At 43.0% G+C, this 16,281-nt stretch overlaps 19 non-coding genes across 19 annotated transcripts; all 19 read left to right on the top strand.

Moving 5' to 3' along the window:
* Positions 1-441: 441 nt before the first annotated feature.
* Positions 442-515, top strand: TRNAV-AAC. Its single transcript has one exon. It is a non-coding gene; the product is annotated as a tRNA-Val (tRNA).
* Positions 516-1,307: 792 nt separating this feature from the next.
* Positions 1,308-1,381, top strand: TRNAV-AAC. The gene has a single exon. It is a non-coding gene; the product is annotated as a tRNA-Val (tRNA).
* A 792-nt stretch (positions 1,382-2,173) lies between these two features.
* Positions 2,174-2,247, top strand: TRNAV-AAC. The gene has a single exon. It is a non-coding gene; the product is annotated as a tRNA-Val (tRNA).
* Positions 2,248-3,039: 792 nt separating this feature from the next.
* TRNAV-AAC lies at positions 3,040-3,113 on the top strand. Its single transcript has one exon. It is a non-coding gene; the product is annotated as a tRNA-Val (tRNA).
* An 859-nt stretch (positions 3,114-3,972) lies between these two features.
* On the top strand, positions 3,973-4,046 carry TRNAV-AAC. The gene has a single exon. It is a non-coding gene; the product is annotated as a tRNA-Val (tRNA).
* Positions 4,047-4,838: 792 nt separating this feature from the next.
* Positions 4,839-4,912, top strand: TRNAV-AAC. The gene has a single exon. It is a non-coding gene; the product is annotated as a tRNA-Val (tRNA).
* A 792-nt stretch (positions 4,913-5,704) lies between these two features.
* TRNAV-AAC lies at positions 5,705-5,778 on the top strand. The gene has a single exon. It is a non-coding gene; the product is annotated as a tRNA-Val (tRNA).
* Positions 5,779-6,570: 792 nt separating this feature from the next.
* Positions 6,571-6,644, top strand: TRNAV-AAC. The gene has a single exon. It is a non-coding gene; the product is annotated as a tRNA-Val (tRNA).
* Positions 6,645-7,436: 792 nt separating this feature from the next.
* Positions 7,437-7,510, top strand: TRNAV-AAC. Its single transcript has one exon. It is a non-coding gene; the product is annotated as a tRNA-Val (tRNA).
* Positions 7,511-8,302: 792 nt separating this feature from the next.
* TRNAV-AAC lies at positions 8,303-8,376 on the top strand. Its single transcript has one exon. It is a non-coding gene; the product is annotated as a tRNA-Val (tRNA).
* Positions 8,377-9,168: 792 nt separating this feature from the next.
* Positions 9,169-9,242, top strand: TRNAV-AAC. Its single transcript has one exon. It is a non-coding gene; the product is annotated as a tRNA-Val (tRNA).
* A 792-nt stretch (positions 9,243-10,034) lies between these two features.
* TRNAV-AAC lies at positions 10,035-10,108 on the top strand. Its single transcript has one exon. It is a non-coding gene; the product is annotated as a tRNA-Val (tRNA).
* A 792-nt stretch (positions 10,109-10,900) lies between these two features.
* Positions 10,901-10,974, top strand: TRNAV-AAC. Its single transcript has one exon. It is a non-coding gene; the product is annotated as a tRNA-Val (tRNA).
* A 792-nt stretch (positions 10,975-11,766) lies between these two features.
* Positions 11,767-11,840, top strand: TRNAV-AAC. The gene has a single exon. It is a non-coding gene; the product is annotated as a tRNA-Val (tRNA).
* A 792-nt stretch (positions 11,841-12,632) lies between these two features.
* On the top strand, positions 12,633-12,706 carry TRNAV-AAC. The gene has a single exon. It is a non-coding gene; the product is annotated as a tRNA-Val (tRNA).
* A 792-nt stretch (positions 12,707-13,498) lies between these two features.
* Positions 13,499-13,572, top strand: TRNAV-AAC. Its single transcript has one exon. It is a non-coding gene; the product is annotated as a tRNA-Val (tRNA).
* An 859-nt stretch (positions 13,573-14,431) lies between these two features.
* Positions 14,432-14,505, top strand: TRNAV-AAC. The gene has a single exon. It is a non-coding gene; the product is annotated as a tRNA-Val (tRNA).
* Positions 14,506-15,297: 792 nt separating this feature from the next.
* TRNAV-AAC lies at positions 15,298-15,371 on the top strand. Its single transcript has one exon. It is a non-coding gene; the product is annotated as a tRNA-Val (tRNA).
* A 787-nt stretch (positions 15,372-16,158) lies between these two features.
* On the top strand, positions 16,159-16,232 carry TRNAV-AAC. Its single transcript has one exon. It is a non-coding gene; the product is annotated as a tRNA-Val (tRNA).
* Positions 16,233-16,281: the final 49 nt, after the last annotated feature.

Raw genomic sequence — 16,281 nt, forward strand, 5'->3', positions numbered from 1 at the left:
AAAATGACGGAAAGAAAGGAAAATAAACTTGAACATGAGAATAATGCAATTTAAAATCAAACATTACCACAGTTAAAACAAATCGAAAAGCAATACAAACATGTGTTGTCAAGGTTTGTTGCAAACGGAGAAAGGGTTCGCGATACTATTTCAAACAAAATATAAAAGACCCAAGGTACACAGACCGGATCGACACTCATAAACGGCCCTCAGGTGGAAATGCGGCTCTCAAACGCTCCCCCCACCTCGAGCGACAGTTAGCGAAGACCTGAAAAAGAAATCTAAAATGCGCCGAGTAAAAAAGCACTCGGTAAGCAGCCAGCCGACTTGTAGGCTCTCGCCGCATCCAATTCCTACTGGGTTTCCACGGGCTTTTCCCTAGGCTCTAGGAAGTTCGGGCTTGCCTCTGTGGTTATCTGACCTTCTCGGAGTGCTTCAAATGGTGTCGTGGTGTAGTTGGTTATCACGTCAGTCTAACACACTGAAGGTCTCCAGTTCAAGTCTGGGCGACGCCATACTTGAATTTCCTTTATGTTTATTATTTCTATTTAGTTTCGTTCTACAATCTCGATTCTTTTTAGGCCTGTACGAGAGAGTTTAAGAGCTCGATAACCTCGAACACACACCTGAGCATGTAATTAATTGTCTGGACTTTTATTGAAGAAATACTTGCACGAATCAACGAGGACTGGGGTGGAGTGATTACGAGCATGTTATATGCTTTTTGATTTAGCCAAGAAATTTATGAACTAAGCTTAGTATGAGGGGTCTAGGTTGATTGGTCCAACAGACTGTTTTCGCTAGACGAAGAGTCGTTGGGTCTTTCGTTACGCGATTTTCGAGGCTCCAAATCTCAAAAAGTGACGAAAATGACGGAAAGAAAGGAAAATAAACTTGAACATTGGAATAATGCAATTTAAAATCAAACAACACCACAGCTAAAACAAATCGAAAAGCAATACAAACATGTGTTGTCAAGGTTTGTTGCAAACGGAGAAAGGGTTCGCGATACTATTTCAAACAAAATATAAAAGACCCAAGGTACACAGACCGGATCGACACTCATAAACGGCCCTCAGGTGGAAATGCGGCTCTCAAACGCTCCCCCCACCTCGAGCGACAGTTAGCGAAGACCTGAAAAAGAAATCTAAAATGCGCCGAGTAAAAAAGCACTCGGTAAGCAGCCAGCCGACTTGTAGGCTCTCGCCGCATCCAATTCCTACTGGGTTTCCACGGGCTTTTCCCTAGGCTCTAGGAAGTTCGGGCTTGCCTCTGTGGTTATCTGACCTTCTCGGAGTGCTTCAAATGGTGTCGTGGTGTAGTTGGTTATCACGTCAGTCTAACACACTGAAGGTCTCCAGTTCAAGTCTGGGCGACGCCATACTTGAATTTCCTTTATGTTTATTATTTCTATTTAGTTTCGTTCTACAATCTCGATTCTTTTTAGGCCTGTACGAGAGAGTTTAAGAGCTCGATAACCTCGAACACACACCTGAGCATGTAATTAATTGTCTGGACTTTTATTGAAGAAATACTTGCACGAATCAACGAGGACTGGGGTGGAGTGATTACGAGCATGTTATATGCTTTTTGATTTAGCCAAGAAATTTATGAACTAAGCTTAGTATGAGGGGTCTAGGTTGATTGGTCCAACAGACTGTTTTCGCTAGACGAAGAGTCGTTGGGTCTTTCGTTACGCGATTTTCGAGGCTCCAAATCTCAAAAAGTGACGAAAATGACGGAAAGAAAGGAAAATAAACTTGAACATTGGAATAATGCAATTTAAAATCAAACAACACCACAGCTAAAACAAATCGAAAAGCAATACAAACATGTGTTGTCAAGGTTTGTTGCAAACGGAGAAAGGGTTCGCGATACTATTTCAAACAAAATATAAAAGACCCAAGGTACACAGACCGGATCGACACTCATAAACGGCCCTCAGGTGGAAATGCGGCTCTCAAACGCTCCCCCCACCTCGAGCGACAGTTAGCGAAGACCTGAAAAAGAAATCTAAAATGCGCCGAGTAAAAAAGCACTCGGTAAGCAGCCAACCGACTTGTAGGCTCTCGCCGCATCCAATTCCTACTGGGTTTCCACGGGCTTTTCCCTAGGCTCTAGGAAGTTCGGGCTTGCCTCTGTGGTTATCTGACCTTCTCGGAGTGCTTCAAATGGTGTCGTGGTGTAGTTGGTTATCACGTCAGTCTAACACACTGAAGGTCTCCAGTTCAAGTCTGGGCGACGCCATACTTGAATTTCCTTTATGTTTATTATTTCTATTTAGTTTCGTTCTACAATCTCGATTCTTTTTAGGCCTGTACGAGAGAGTTTAAGAGCTCGATAACCTCGAACACACACCTGAGCATGTAATTAATTGTCTGGACTTTTATTGAAGAAATACTTGCACGAATCAACGAGGACTGGGGTGGAGTGATTACGAGCATGTTATATGCTTTTTGATTTAGCCAAGAAATTTATGAACTAAGCTTAGTATGAGGGGTCTAGGTTGATTGGTCCAACAGACGGTTTTCTCTAGACGAAGAGTCGTTGGGTCTTTCGTTACGCGATTTTCGAGGCTCCAAATCTCAAAAAGTGACGAAAATGACGGAAAGAAAGGAAAATAAACTTGAACATTGGAATAATGCAATTTAAAATCAAACAACACCACAGCTAAAACAAATCGAAAAGCAATACAAACATGTGTTGTCAAGGTTTGTTGCAAACGGAGAAAGGGTTCGCGATACTATTTCAAACAAAATATAAAAGACCCAAGGTACACAGACCGGATCGACACTCATAAACGGCCCTCAGGTGGAAATGCGGCTCTCAAACGCTCCCCCCACCTCGAGCGACAGTTAGCGAAGACCTGAAAAAGAAATCTAAAATGCGCCGAGTAAAAAAGCACTCGGTAAGCAGCCAGCCGACTTGTAGGCTCTCGCCGCATCCAATTCCTACTGGGTTTCCACGGGCTTTTCCCTAGGCTCTAGGAAGTTCGGGCTTGCTTCTGAGGTTATCTGACCTTCTCGGAGTGCTTCAAATGGTGTCGTGGTGTAGTTGGTTATCACGTCAGTCTAACACACTGAAGGTCTCCAGTTCAAGTCTGGGCGACGCCATACTTGAATTTCCTTTATGTTTATTATTTCTATTTAGTTTCGTTCTACAATCTCGATTCTTTTTAGGCCTGTACGAGAGAGTTTAAGAGCTCGATAACCTCGAACACACACCTGAGCATGTAATTAATTGTCTGGACTTTTATTGAAGAAATACTTGCACGAATCAACGAGGACTGGGGTGGAGTGATTACGAGCATGTTATATGCTTTTTGATTTAGCCAAGAAATTTATGAACTAATCTAAGTATGAGGGGTCTAGGTTGATTGGTCCAACAGACTGTTTTCGCTAGACGAAGAGTCGTTGGGTCTTTCGTTACGCGATTTTCGAGGCACCAAATCTCAAAAAGTGACTAAAATGACGGAAAGAAAGGGGTCTTTCGTTACGCGATTTTCGAGGCACCAAATCTCAAAAAGTGACTAAAATGACGGAAAGAAAGGAAAATAAACTTGAACATTAGAATAATGCAATTTAAAATAAAACAACACCACAGCTAAAACAAATCGAAAAGCAATACAAACATGTGTTGTCAAGGTTTGTTGCAAACGGAGAAAGGGTTCGCGATACTATTTCAAACAAAATATAAAAGACCCAAGGTACACAGACCGGATCGACACTCATAAACGGCCCTCAGGTGGAAATGCGGCTCTCAAACGCTCCCCCCACCTCGAGCGACAGTTAGCGAAGACCTGAAAAAGAAATCTAAAATGCGCCGAGTAAAAAAGCACTCGGTAAGCAGCCAGCCGACTTGTAGGCTCTCGCCGCATCCAATTCCTACTGGGTTTCCACGGGCTTTTCCCTAGGCTCTAGGAAGTTCGGGCTTGCCTCTGTGGTTATCTGACCTTCTCGGAGTGCTTCAAATGGTGTCGTGGTGTAGTTGGTTATCACGTCAGTCTAACACACTGAAGGTCTCCAGTTCAAGTCTGGGCGACGCCATACTTGAATTTCCTTTATGTTTATTATTTCTATTTAGTTTCGTTCTACAATCTCGATTCTTTTTAGGCCTGTACGAGAGAGTTTAAGAGCTCGATAACCTCGAACACACACCTGAGCATGTAATTAATTGTCTGGACTTTTATTGAAGAAATACTTGCACGAATCAACGAGGACTGGGGTGGAGTGATTACGAGCATGTTATATGCTTTTTGATTTAGCCAAGAAATTTATGAACTAAGCTTAGTATGAGGGGTCTAGGTTGATTGGTCCAACAGACTGTTTTCGCTAGACGAAGAGTCGTTGGGTCTTTCGTTACGCGATTTTCGAGGCTCCAAATCTCAAAAAGTGACGAAAATGACGGAAAGAAAGGAAAATAAACTTGAACATTGGAATAATGCAATTTAAAATCAAACAACACCACAGCTAAAACAAATCGAAAAGCAATACAAACATGTGTTGTCAAGGTTTGTTGCAAACGGAGAAAGGGTTCGCGATACTATTTCAAACAAAATATAAAAGACCCAAGGTACACAGACCGGATCGACACTCATAAACGGCCCTCAGGTGGAAATGCGGCTCTCAAACGCTCCCCCCACCTCGAGCGACAGTTAGCGAAGACCTGAAAAAGAAATCTAAAATGCGCCGAGTAAAAAAGCACTCGGTAAGCAGCCAGCCGACTTGTAGGCTCTCGCCGCATCCAATTCCTACTGGGTTTCCACGGGCTTTTCCCTAGGCTCTAGGAAGTTCGGGCTTGCCTCTGTGGTTATCTGACCTTCTCGGAGTGCTTCAAATGGTGTCGTGGTGTAGTTGGTTATCACGTCAGTCTAACACACTGAAGGTCTCCAGTTCAAGTCTGGGCGACGCCATACTTGAATTTCCTTTATGTTTATTATTTCTATTTAGTTTCGTTCTACAATCTCGATTCTTTTTAGGCCTGTACGAGAGAGTTTAAGAGCTCGATAACCTCGAACACACACCTGAGCATGTAATTAATTGTCTGGACTTTTATTGAAGAAATACTTGCACGAATCAACGAGGACTGGGGTGGAGTGATTACGAGCATGTTATATGCTTTTTGATTTAGCCAAGAAATTTATGAACTAAGCTTAGTATGAGGGGTCTAGGTTGATTGGTCCAACAGACTGTTTTCGCTAGACGAAGAGTCGTTGGGTCTTTCGTTACGCGATTTTCGAGGCTCCAAATCTCAAAAAGTGACGAAAATGACGGAAAGAAAGGAAAATAAACTTGAACATTGGAATAATGCAATTTAAAATCAAACAACACCACAGCTAAAACAAATCGAAAAGCAATACAAACATGTGTTGTCAAGGTTTGTTGCAAACGGAGAAAGGGTTCGCGATACTATTTCAAACAAAATATAAAAGACCCAAGGTACACAGACCGGATCGACACTCATAAACGGCCCTCAGGTGGAAATGCGGCTCTCAAACGCTCCCCCCACCTCGAGCGACAGTTAGCGAAGACCTGAAAAAGAAATCTAAAATGCGCCGAGTAAAAAAGCACTCGGTAAGCAGCCAGCCGACTTGTAGGCTCTCGCCGCATCCAATTCCTACTGGGTTTCCACGGGCTTTTCCCTAGGCTCTAGGAAGTTCGGGCTTGCCTCTGTGGTTATCTGACCTTCTCGGAGTGCTTCAAATGGTGTCGTGGTGTAGTTGGTTATCACGTCAGTCTAACACACTGAAGGTCTCCAGTTCAAGTCTGGGCGACGCCATACTTGAATTTCCTTTATGTTTATTATTTCTATTTAGTTTCGTTCTACAATCTCGATTCTTTTTAGGCCTGTACGAGAGAGTTTAAGAGCTCGATAACCTCGAACACACACCTGAGCATGTAATTAATTGTCTGGACTTTTATTGAAGAAATACTTGCACGAATCAACGAGGACTGGGGTGGAGTGATTACGAGCATGTTATATGCTTTTTGATTTAGCCAAGAAATTTATGAACTAAGCTTAGTATGAGGGGTCTAGGTTGATTGGTCCAACAGACTGTTTTCGCTAGACGAAGAGTCGTTGGGTCTTTCGTTACGCGATTTTCGAGGCTCCAAATCTCAAAAAGTGACGAAAATGATGGAAAGAAAGGAAAATAAACTTGAACATTGGAATAATGCAATTTAAAATCAAACAACACCACAGCTAAAACAAATCGAAAAGCAATACAAACATGTGTTGTCAAGGTTTGTTGCAAACGGAGAAAGGGTTCGCGATACTATTTCAAACAAAATATAAAAGACCCAAGGTACACAGACCGGATCGACACTCATAAACGGCCCTCAGGTGGAAATGCGGCTCTCAAACGCTCCCCCCACCTCGAGCGACAGTTAGCGAAGACCTGAAAAAGAAATCTAAAATGCGCCGAGTAAAAAAGCACTCGGTAAGCAGCCAGCCGACTTGTAGGCTCTCGCCGCATCCAATTCCTACTGGGTTTCCACGGGCTTTTCCCTAGGCTCTAGGAAGTTCGGGCTTGCCTCTGTGGTTATCTGACCTTCTCGGAGTTCTTCAAATGGTGTCGTGGTGTAGTTGGTTATCACGTCAGTCTAACACACTGAAGGTCTCTAGTTCAAGTTTGGGCGACGCCATACTTGGATTTCCTTTATGTTTATTATTTCTATTTAGTTTCGTTCTACAATCTCGATTCTTTTTAGGCCTGTACGAGAGAGTTCAAGAGCTCGATAACCTCGAACACACACCTGAGCATGTAATTAATTGTCTGGACTTTTATTGAAGAAATACTTGCACGAATCAACGAGGACTGGGGTGGAGTGATTACGAGCATGTTATATGCTTTTTGATTTAGCCAAGAAATTTATGAACTAAGCTTAGTATGAGGGGTCTAGGTTGATTGGTCCAATAGACTGTTTTCTCTAGACGAAGAGTCGTTGGGTCTTTCGTTACGCGATTTTCGAGGCTCCAAATCTCAAAAAGTGACGAAAATGATGGAAAGAAAGGAAAATAAACTTGAACATTGGAATAATGCAATTTAAAATCAAACAACACCACAACTAAAACAAATCGAAAAGCAATACAAACATGTGTTGTCAAGGTTTGTTGCAAACGGAGAAAGGGTTCGCGATACTATTTCAAACAAAATATAAAAGACCCAAGGTACACAGACCGGATCGACACTCATAAACGGCCCTCAGGTGGAAATGCGGCTCTCAAACGCTCCCCCCACCTCGAGCGACAGTTAGCGAAGACCTGAAAAAGAAATCTAAAATGCGCCGAGTAAAAAAGCACTCGGTAAGCAGCCAGCCGACTTGTAGGCTCTCGCCGCATCCAATTCCTACTGGGTTTCCACGGGCTTTTCCCTAGGCTCTAGGAACTTCGGGCTTGCCTCTGTGGTTATCTGACCTTCTCAGAGTGCTTCAAATGGTGTCGTGGTGTAGTTGGTTATCACGTCAGTCTAACACACTGAAGGTCTCCAGTTCAAGTCTGGGCGACGCCATACTTGAATTTCCTTTATGTTTATTATTTCTATTTAGTTTCGTTCTACAATCTCGATTCTTTTTAGGCCTGTACGAGAGAGTTTAAGAGCTCGATAACCTCGAACACACACCTGAGCATGTAATTAATTGTCTGGACTTTTATTGAAGAAATACTTGCACGAATCAACGAGGACTGGGGTGGAGTGATTACGAGCATGTTATATGCTTTTTGATTTAGCCAAGAAATTTATGAACTAAGCTTAGTATGAGGGGTCTAGGTTGATTGGTCCAACAGACTGTTTTCGCTAGACGAAGAGTCGTTGGGTCTTTCGTTACGCGATTTTCGAGGCTCCAAATCTCAAAAAGTGACGAAAATGACGGAAAGAAAGGAAAATAAACTTGAACATTGGAATAATGCAATTTAAAATCAAACAACACCACAGCTAAAACAAATCGAAAAGCAATACAAACATGTGTTGTCAAGGTTTGTTGCAAACGGAGAAAGGGTTCGCGATACTATTTCAAACAAAATATAAAAGACCCAAGGTACACAGACCGGATCGACACTCATAAACGGCCCTCAGGTGGAAATGCGGCTCTCAAACGCTCCCCCCACCTCGAGCGACAGTTAGCGAAGACCTGAAAAAGAAATCTAAAATGCGCCGAGTAAAAAAGCACTCGGTAAGCAGCCAGCCGACTTGTAGGCTCTCGCCGCATCCAATTCCTACTGGGTTTCCACGGGCTTTTCCCTAGGCTCTAGGAAGTTCGGGCTTGCCTCTGTGGTTATCTGACCTTCTCGGAGTGCTTCAAATGGTGTCGTGGTGTAGTTGGTTATCACGTCAGTCTAACACACTGAAGGTCTCCAGTTCAAGTCTGGGCGACGCCATACTTGAATTTCCTTTATGTTTATTATTTCTATTTAGTTTCGTTCTACAATCTCGATTCTTTTTAGGCCTGTACGAGAGAGTTTAAGAGCTCGATAACCTCGAACACACACCTGAGCATGTAATTAATTGTCTGGACTTTTATTGAAGAAATACTTGCACGAATCAACGAGGACTGGGGTGGAGTGATTACGAGCATGTTATATGCTTTTTGATTTAGCCAAGAAATTTATGAACTAAGCTTAGTATGAGGGGTCTAGGTTGATTGGTCCAACAGACTGTTTTCGCTAGACGAAGAGTCGTTGGGTCTTTCGTTACGCGATTTTCGAGGCTCCAAATCTCAAAAAGTGACGAAAATGACGGAAAGAAAGGAAAATAAACTTGAACATTGGAATAATGCAATTTAAAATCAAACAACACCACAGCTAAAACAAATCGAAAAGCAATACAAACATGTGTTGTCAAGGTTTGTTGCAAACGGAGAAAGGGTTCGCGATACTATTTCAAACAAAATATAAAAGACCCAAGGTACACAGACCGGATCGACACTCATAAACGGCCCTCAGGTGGAAATGCGGCTCTCAAACGCTCCCCCCACCTCGAGCGACAGTTAGCGAAGACCTGAAAAAGAAATCTAAAATGCGCCGAGTAAAAAAGCACTCGGTAAGCAGCCAGCCGACTTGTAGGCTCTCGCCGCATCCAATTCCTACTGGGTTTCCACGGGCTTTTCCCTAGGCTCTAGGAAGTTCGGGCTTGCCTCTGTGGTTATCTGACCTTCTCGGAGTGCTTCAAATGGTGTCGTGGTGTAGTTGGTTATCACGTCAGTCTAACACACTGAAGGTCTCCAGTTCAAGTCTGGGCGACGCCATACTTGAATTTCCTTTATGTTTATTATTTCTATTTAGTTTCGTTCTACAATCTCGATTCTTTTTAGGCCTGTACGAGAGAGTTTAAGAGCTCGATAACCTCGAACACACACCTGAGCATGTAATTAATTGTCTGGACTTTTATTGAAGAAATACTTGCACGAATCAACGAGGACTGGGGTGGAGTGATTACGAGCATGTTATATGCTTTTTGATTTAGCCAAGAAATTTATGAACTAAGCTTAGTATGAGGGGTCTAGGTTGATTGGTCCAACAGACTGTTTTCGCTAGACGAAGAGTCGTTGGGTCTTTCGTTACGCGATTTTCGAGGCTCCAAATCTCAAAAAGTGACGAAAATGACGGAAAGAAAGGAAAATAAACTTGAACATTGGAATAATGCAATTTAAAATCAAACAACACCACAGCTAAAACAAATCGAAAAGCAATACAAACATGTGTTGTCAAGGTTTGTTGCAAACGGAGAAAGGGTTCGCGATACTATTTCAAACAAAATATAAAAGACCCAAGGTACACAGACCGGATCGACACTCATAAACGGCCCTCAGGTGGAAATGCGGCTCTCAAACGCTCCCCCCACCTCGAGCGACAGTTAGCGAAGACCTGAAAAAGAAATCTAAAATGCGCCGAGTAAAAAAGCACTCGGTAAGCAGCCAGCCGACTTGTAGGCTCTCGCCGCATCCAATTCCTACTGGGTTTCCACGGGCTTTTCCCTCGGCTCTAGGAACTTCGGGCTTGCCTCTGTGGTTATCTGACCTTCTCGGAGTGCTTCAAATGGTGTCGTGGTGTAGTTGGTTATCACGTCAGTCTAACACACTGAAGGTCTCCAGTTCAAGTCTGGGCGACGCCATACTTGAATTTCCTTTATGTTTATTATTTTTATTTAGTTTCGTTCTACAATCTCGATTCTTTTTAGGCCTGTACGAGAGAGTTCAAGAGCTCGATAACCTCGAACACACACCTGAGCATGTAATTAATTGTCTGGACTTTTATTGAAGAAATACTTGCACGAATCAACGAGGACTGGGGTGGAGTGATTACGAGCATGTTATATGCTTTTTGATTTAGCCAAGAAATTTATGAACTAAGCTTAGTATGAGGGGTCTAGGTTGATTGGTCCAATAGACTGTTTTCGCTAGACGAAGAGTCGTTGGGTCTTTCGTTACGCGATTTTCGAGGCTCCAAATCTCAAAAAGTGACGAAAATGATGGAAAGAAAGGAAAATAAACTTGAACATTGGAATAATGCAATTTAAAATCAAACAACACCACAGCTAAAACAAATCGAAAAGCAATACAAACATGTGTTGTCAAGGTTTGTTGCAAACGGAGAAAGGGTTCGCGATACTATTTCAAACAAAATATAAAAGACCCAAGGTACACAGACCGGATCGACACTCATAAACGGCCCTCAGGTGGAAATGCGGCTCTCAAACGCTCCCCCCACCTCGAGCGACAGTTAGCGAAGACCTGAAAAAGAAATCTAAAATGCGCCGAGTAAAAAAGCACTCGGTAAGCAGCCAGCCGACTTGTAGGCTCTCGCCGCATCCAATTCCTACTGGGTTTCCACGGGCTTTTCCCTAGGCTCTAGGAAGTTCGGGCTTGCCTCTGTGGTTATCTGACCTTCTCGGAGTGCTTCAAATGGTGTCGTGGTGTAGTTGGTTATCACGTCAGTCTAACACACTGAAGGTCTCCAGTTCAAGTCTGGGCGACGCCATACTTGAATTTCCTTTATGTTTATTATTTCTATTTAGTTTCGTTCTACAATCTCGATTCTTTTTAGGCCTGTACGAGAGAGTTTAAGAGCTCGATAACCTCGAACACACACCTGAGCATGTAATTAATTGTCTGGACTTTTATTGAAGAAATACTTGCACGAATCAACGAGGACTGGGGTGGAGTGATTACGAGCATGTTATATGCTTTTTGATTTAGCCAAGAAATTTATGAACTAAGCTTAGTATGAGGGGTCTAGGTTGATTGGTCCAACAGACTGTTTTCGCTAGACGAAGAGTCGTTGGGTCTTTCGTTACGCGATTTTCGAGGCTCCAAATCTCAAAAAGTGACGAAAATGACGGAAAGAAAGGAAAATAAACTTGAACATTGGAATAATGCAATTTAAAATCAAACAACACCACAGCTAAAACAAATCGAAAAGCAATACAAACATGTGTTGTCAAGGTTTGTTGCAAACGGAGAAAGGGTTCGCGATACTATTTCAAACAAAATATAAAAGACCCAAGGTACACAGACCGGATCGACACTCATAAACGGCCCTCAGGTGGAAATGCGGCTCTCAAACGCTCCCCCCACCTCGAGCGACAGTTAGCGAAGACCTGAAAAAGAAATCTAAAATGCGCCGAGTAAAAAAGCACTCGGTAAGCAGCCAGCCGACTTGTAGGCTCTCGCCGCATCCAATTCCTACTGGGTTTCCACGGGCTTTTCCCTAGGCTCTAGGAAGTTCGGGCTTGCCTCTGTGGTTATCTGACCTTCTCGGAGTGCTTCAAATGGTGTCGTGGTGTAGTTGGTTATCACGTCAGTCTAACACACTGAAGGTCTCCAGTTCAAGTCTGGGCGACGCCATACTTGAATTTCCTTTATGTTTATTATTTCTATTTAGTTTCGTTCTACAATCTCGATTCTTTTTAGGCCTGTACGAGAGAGTTTAAGAGCTCGATAACCTCGAACACACACCTGAGCATGTAATTAATTGTCTGGACTTTTATTGAAGAAATACTTGCACGAATCAACGAGGACTGGGGTGGAGTGATTACGAGCATGTTATATGCTTTTTGATTTAGCCAAGAAATTTATGAACTAAGCTTAGTATGAGGGGTCTAGGTTGATTGGTCCAACAGACTGTTTTCGCTAGACGAAGAGTCGTTGGGTCTTTCGTTACGCGATTTTCGAGGCTCCAAATCTCAAAAAGTGACGAAAATGACGGAAAGAAAGGAAAATAAACTTGAACATTGGAATAATGCAATTTAAAATCAAACAACACCACAGCTAAAACAAATCGAAAAGCAATACAAACATGTGTTGTCAAGGTTTGTTGCAAACGGAGAAAGGGTTCGCGATACTATTTCAAACAAAATATAAAAGACCCAAGGTACACAGACCGGATCGACACTCATAAACGGCCCTCAGGTGGAAATGCGGCTCTCAAACGCTCCCCCCACCTCGAGCGACAGTTAGCGAAGACCTGAAAAAGAAATCTAAAATGCGCCGAGTAAAAAAGCACTCGGTAAGCAGCCAGCCGACTTGTAGGCTCTCGCCGCATCCAATTCCTACTGGGTTTCCACGGGCTTTTCCCTAGGCTCTAGGAAGTTCGGGCTTGCCTCTGTGGTTATCTGACCTTCTCGGAGTGCTTCAAATGGTGTCGTGGTGTAGTTGGTTATCACGTCAGTCTAACACACTGAAGGTCTCCAGTTCAAGTCTGGGCGACGCCATACTTGAATTTCCTTTATGTTTATTATTTCTATTTAGTTTCGTTCTACAATCTCGATTCTTTTTAGGCCTGTACGAGAGAGTTTAAGAGCTCGATAACCTCGAACACACACCTGAGCATGTAATTAATTGTCTGGACTTTTATTGAAGAAATACTTGCACGAATCAACGAGGACTGGGGTGGAGTGATTACGAGCATGTTATATGCTTTTTGATTTAGCCAAGAAATTTATGAACTAAGCTTAGTATGAGGGGTCTAGGTTGATTGGTCCAACAGACTGTTTTCGCTAGACGAAGAGTCGTTGGGTCTTTCGTTACGCGATTTTCGAGGCTCCAAATCTCAAAAAGTGACGAAAATGACGGAAAGAAAGGAAAATAAACTTGAACATTGGAATAATGCAATTTAAAATCAAACATTACCACAGCTAAAACAAATCGAAAAGCAATACAAACATGTGTTGTCAAGGTTTGTTGCAAACGGAGAAAGGGTTCGCGATACTATTTCAAACAAAATATAAAAGACCCAAGGTACACAGACCGGATCGACACTCATAAACGGCCCTCAGGTGGAAATGCGGCTCTCAAACGCTCCCCCCACCTCGAGCGACAGTTAGCGAAGACCTGAAAAAGAAATCTAAAATGCGCCGAGTAAAAAAGCACTCGGTAAGCAGCCAGCCGACTTGTAGGCTCTCGCCGCATCCAATTCCTACTGGGTTTCCACGGGCTTTTCCCTAGGCTCTAGGAAGTTCGGGCTTGCCTCTGTGGTTATCTGACCTTCTCGGAGTGCTTCAAATGGTGTCGTGGTGTAGTTGGTTATCACGTCAGTCTAACACACTGAAGGTCTCCAGTTCAAGTCTGGGCGACGCCATACTTGAATTTCCTTTATGTTTATTATTTCTATTTAGTTTCGTTCTACAATCTCGATTCTTTTTAGGCCTGTACGAGAGAGTTTAAGAGCTCGATAACCTCGAACACACACCTGAGCATGTAATTAATTGTCTGGACTTTTATTGAAGAAATACTTGCACGAATCAACGAGGACTGGGGTGGAGTGATTACGAGCATGTTATATGCTTTTTGATTTAGCCAAGAAATTTATGAACTAAGCTTAGTATGAGGGGTCTAGGTTGATTGGTCCAACAGACTGTTTTCGCTAGACGAAGAGTCGTTGGGTCTTTCGTTACGCGATTTTCGAGGCTCCAAATCTCAAAAAGTGACGAAAATGACGGAAAGAAAGGAAAATAAACTTGAACATTGGAATAATGCAATTTAAAATCAAACAACACCACAGCTAAAACAAATCGAAAAGCAATACAAACATGTGTTGTCAAGGTTTGTTGCAAACGGAGAAAGGGTTCGCGATACTATTTCAAACAAAATATAAAAGACCCAAGGTACACAGACCGGATCGACACTCATAAACGGCCCTCGGGTGGAAATGCGGCTCTCAAACGCTCCCCCCACCTCGAGCGACAGTTATCGAAGATTTGAAAAAGAAATCTAAAATGCGCCGAGTAAAAAAGCACTCGGTAAGCAGCCAGCCGACTTGTAGGCTCTCGCCGCATCCAATTCCTACTGGGTTTCCACGGGCTTTTCCCTAGGCTCCAGCCGACTTGTAGGCTCTCGCCGCATCCAATTCCTACTGGGTTTCCACGGGCTTTTCCCTAGGCTTTAGGAAGTTCGGGCTTGCCTCTGTGGTTATCTGACCTTCTCGGAGTGCTTCAAATGGTGTCGTGGTGTAGTTGGTTATCACGTCAGTCTAACACACTGAAGGTCTCCAGTTCAAGTCTGGGCGACGCCATACTTGAATTTCCTTTATGTTTATTATTTCTATTTAGTTTCGTTCTACAATCTCGATTCTTTTTAGGCCTGTACGAGAGAGTTTAAGAGCTCGATAACCTCGAACACACACCTGAGCATATAATTAATTGTCTGGACTTTTATTGAAGAAATACTTGCACGAATCAACGAGGACTGGGGTGGAGTGATTACGAGCATGTTATATGCTTTTTGATTTAGCCAAGAAATTTATGAACTAAGCTTAGTATGAGGGGTCTAGGTTGATTGGTCCAACAGACTGTTTTCGCTAGACGAAGAGTCGTTGGGTCTTTCGTTACGCGATTTTCGAGGCTCCAAATCTCAAAAAGTGACGAAAATGACGGAAAGAAAGGAAAATAAACTTGAACATTGGAATAATGCAATTTAAAATCAAACAACACCACAGCTAAAACAAATCGAAAAGCAATACAAACATGTGTTGTCAAGGTTTGTTGCGAACGGAGAAAGGGTTCGCGATACTATTTCAAACAAAATATAAAAGACCCAAGGTACACAGACCGGATCGACACTCATAAACGGCCCTCAGGTGGAAATGCGGCTCTCAAACGCTCCCCCCACCTCGAGCGACAGTTAGCGAAGACCTGAAAAAGAAATCTAAAATGCGCCGAGTAAAAAAGCACTCGGTAAGTAGCCAGCCGACTTGTAGGCTCTCGCCGCATCCAATTCCTACTGGGTTTCCACGGGCTTTTCCCTAGGCTCTAGGAAGTTCGGGCTTGCCTCTGTGGTTATCTGACCTTCTCGGAGTGCTTCAAATGGTGTCGTGGTGTAGTTGGTTATCACGTCAGTCTAACACACTGAAGGTCTCCAGTTCAAGTCTGGGCGACGCCATACTTGAATTTCCTTTATGTTTATTATTTGTATTTAGTTTCGTTCTACAATCTCGATTCTTTTTAGGCCTGTACGAGAGAGTTTAAGAGCTCGATAACCTCGAACACACACCTGAGCATGTAATTAATTGTCTGGACTTTTATTGAAGAAATACTTGCACGAATCAACGAGGACTGGGGTGGAGTGATTACGAGCATGTTATATGCTTTTTGATTTAGCCAAGAAATTTATGAACTAAGCTTAGTATGAGGGGTCTAGGTTGATTGGTCCAACAGACTGTTATCGCTAGACGAAGAGTCGTTGGGTCTTTCGTTACGCGATTTTCGAGGCTCCAAATCTCAAAAAGTGACGAAAATGACGGAAAGAAAGGAAAATAAACTTGAACATTAGAATAATGCAATTTAAAATCAAACAACACCACAGCTAAAACAAATCGAAAAGCAATACAAACATGTCAAGGTTTGTTGCAAACGGAGAAAGGGTTCGCGATACTATTTCAAACAAAATATAAAAGACCCAAGGTACACAGACCGGATCGACACTCATAAACGGCCCTAAGGTGGAAATGCGGCTCTCAAACGCTCCCCCCACCTCGAGCGACAGTTAGCGAAGACCTGAAAAAGAAATCTAAAATGCGCCGAGTAAAAAAGCACTCGGTAAGCAGCCAGCCGACTTGTAGGCTCTCGCCGCATCCAATTCCTACTGGGTTTCCACGGGCTTTTCCCTAGGCTCTAGGAAGTTCGGGCTTGCCTCTGTGGTTATCTGACCTTCTCGGAGTTCTTCAAATGGTGTCGTGGTGTAGTTGGTTATCACGTCAGACTAACACACTGAAGGTCTCCAGTTCAAGTCTAGGCGACGCCATACTTGAATTTCCTTTATGTTTATTATTTCTATTTAGTTTCGTTCTACA

This window comes from Cucurbita maxima, unplaced genomic scaffold, assembly GCF_002738345.1.
Source record: "Cucurbita maxima cultivar Rimu unplaced genomic scaffold, Cmax_1.0 Cma_Scf00019, whole genome shotgun sequence".
Taxonomy (NCBI): domain Eukaryota; kingdom Viridiplantae; phylum Streptophyta; class Magnoliopsida; order Cucurbitales; family Cucurbitaceae; genus Cucurbita; species Cucurbita maxima.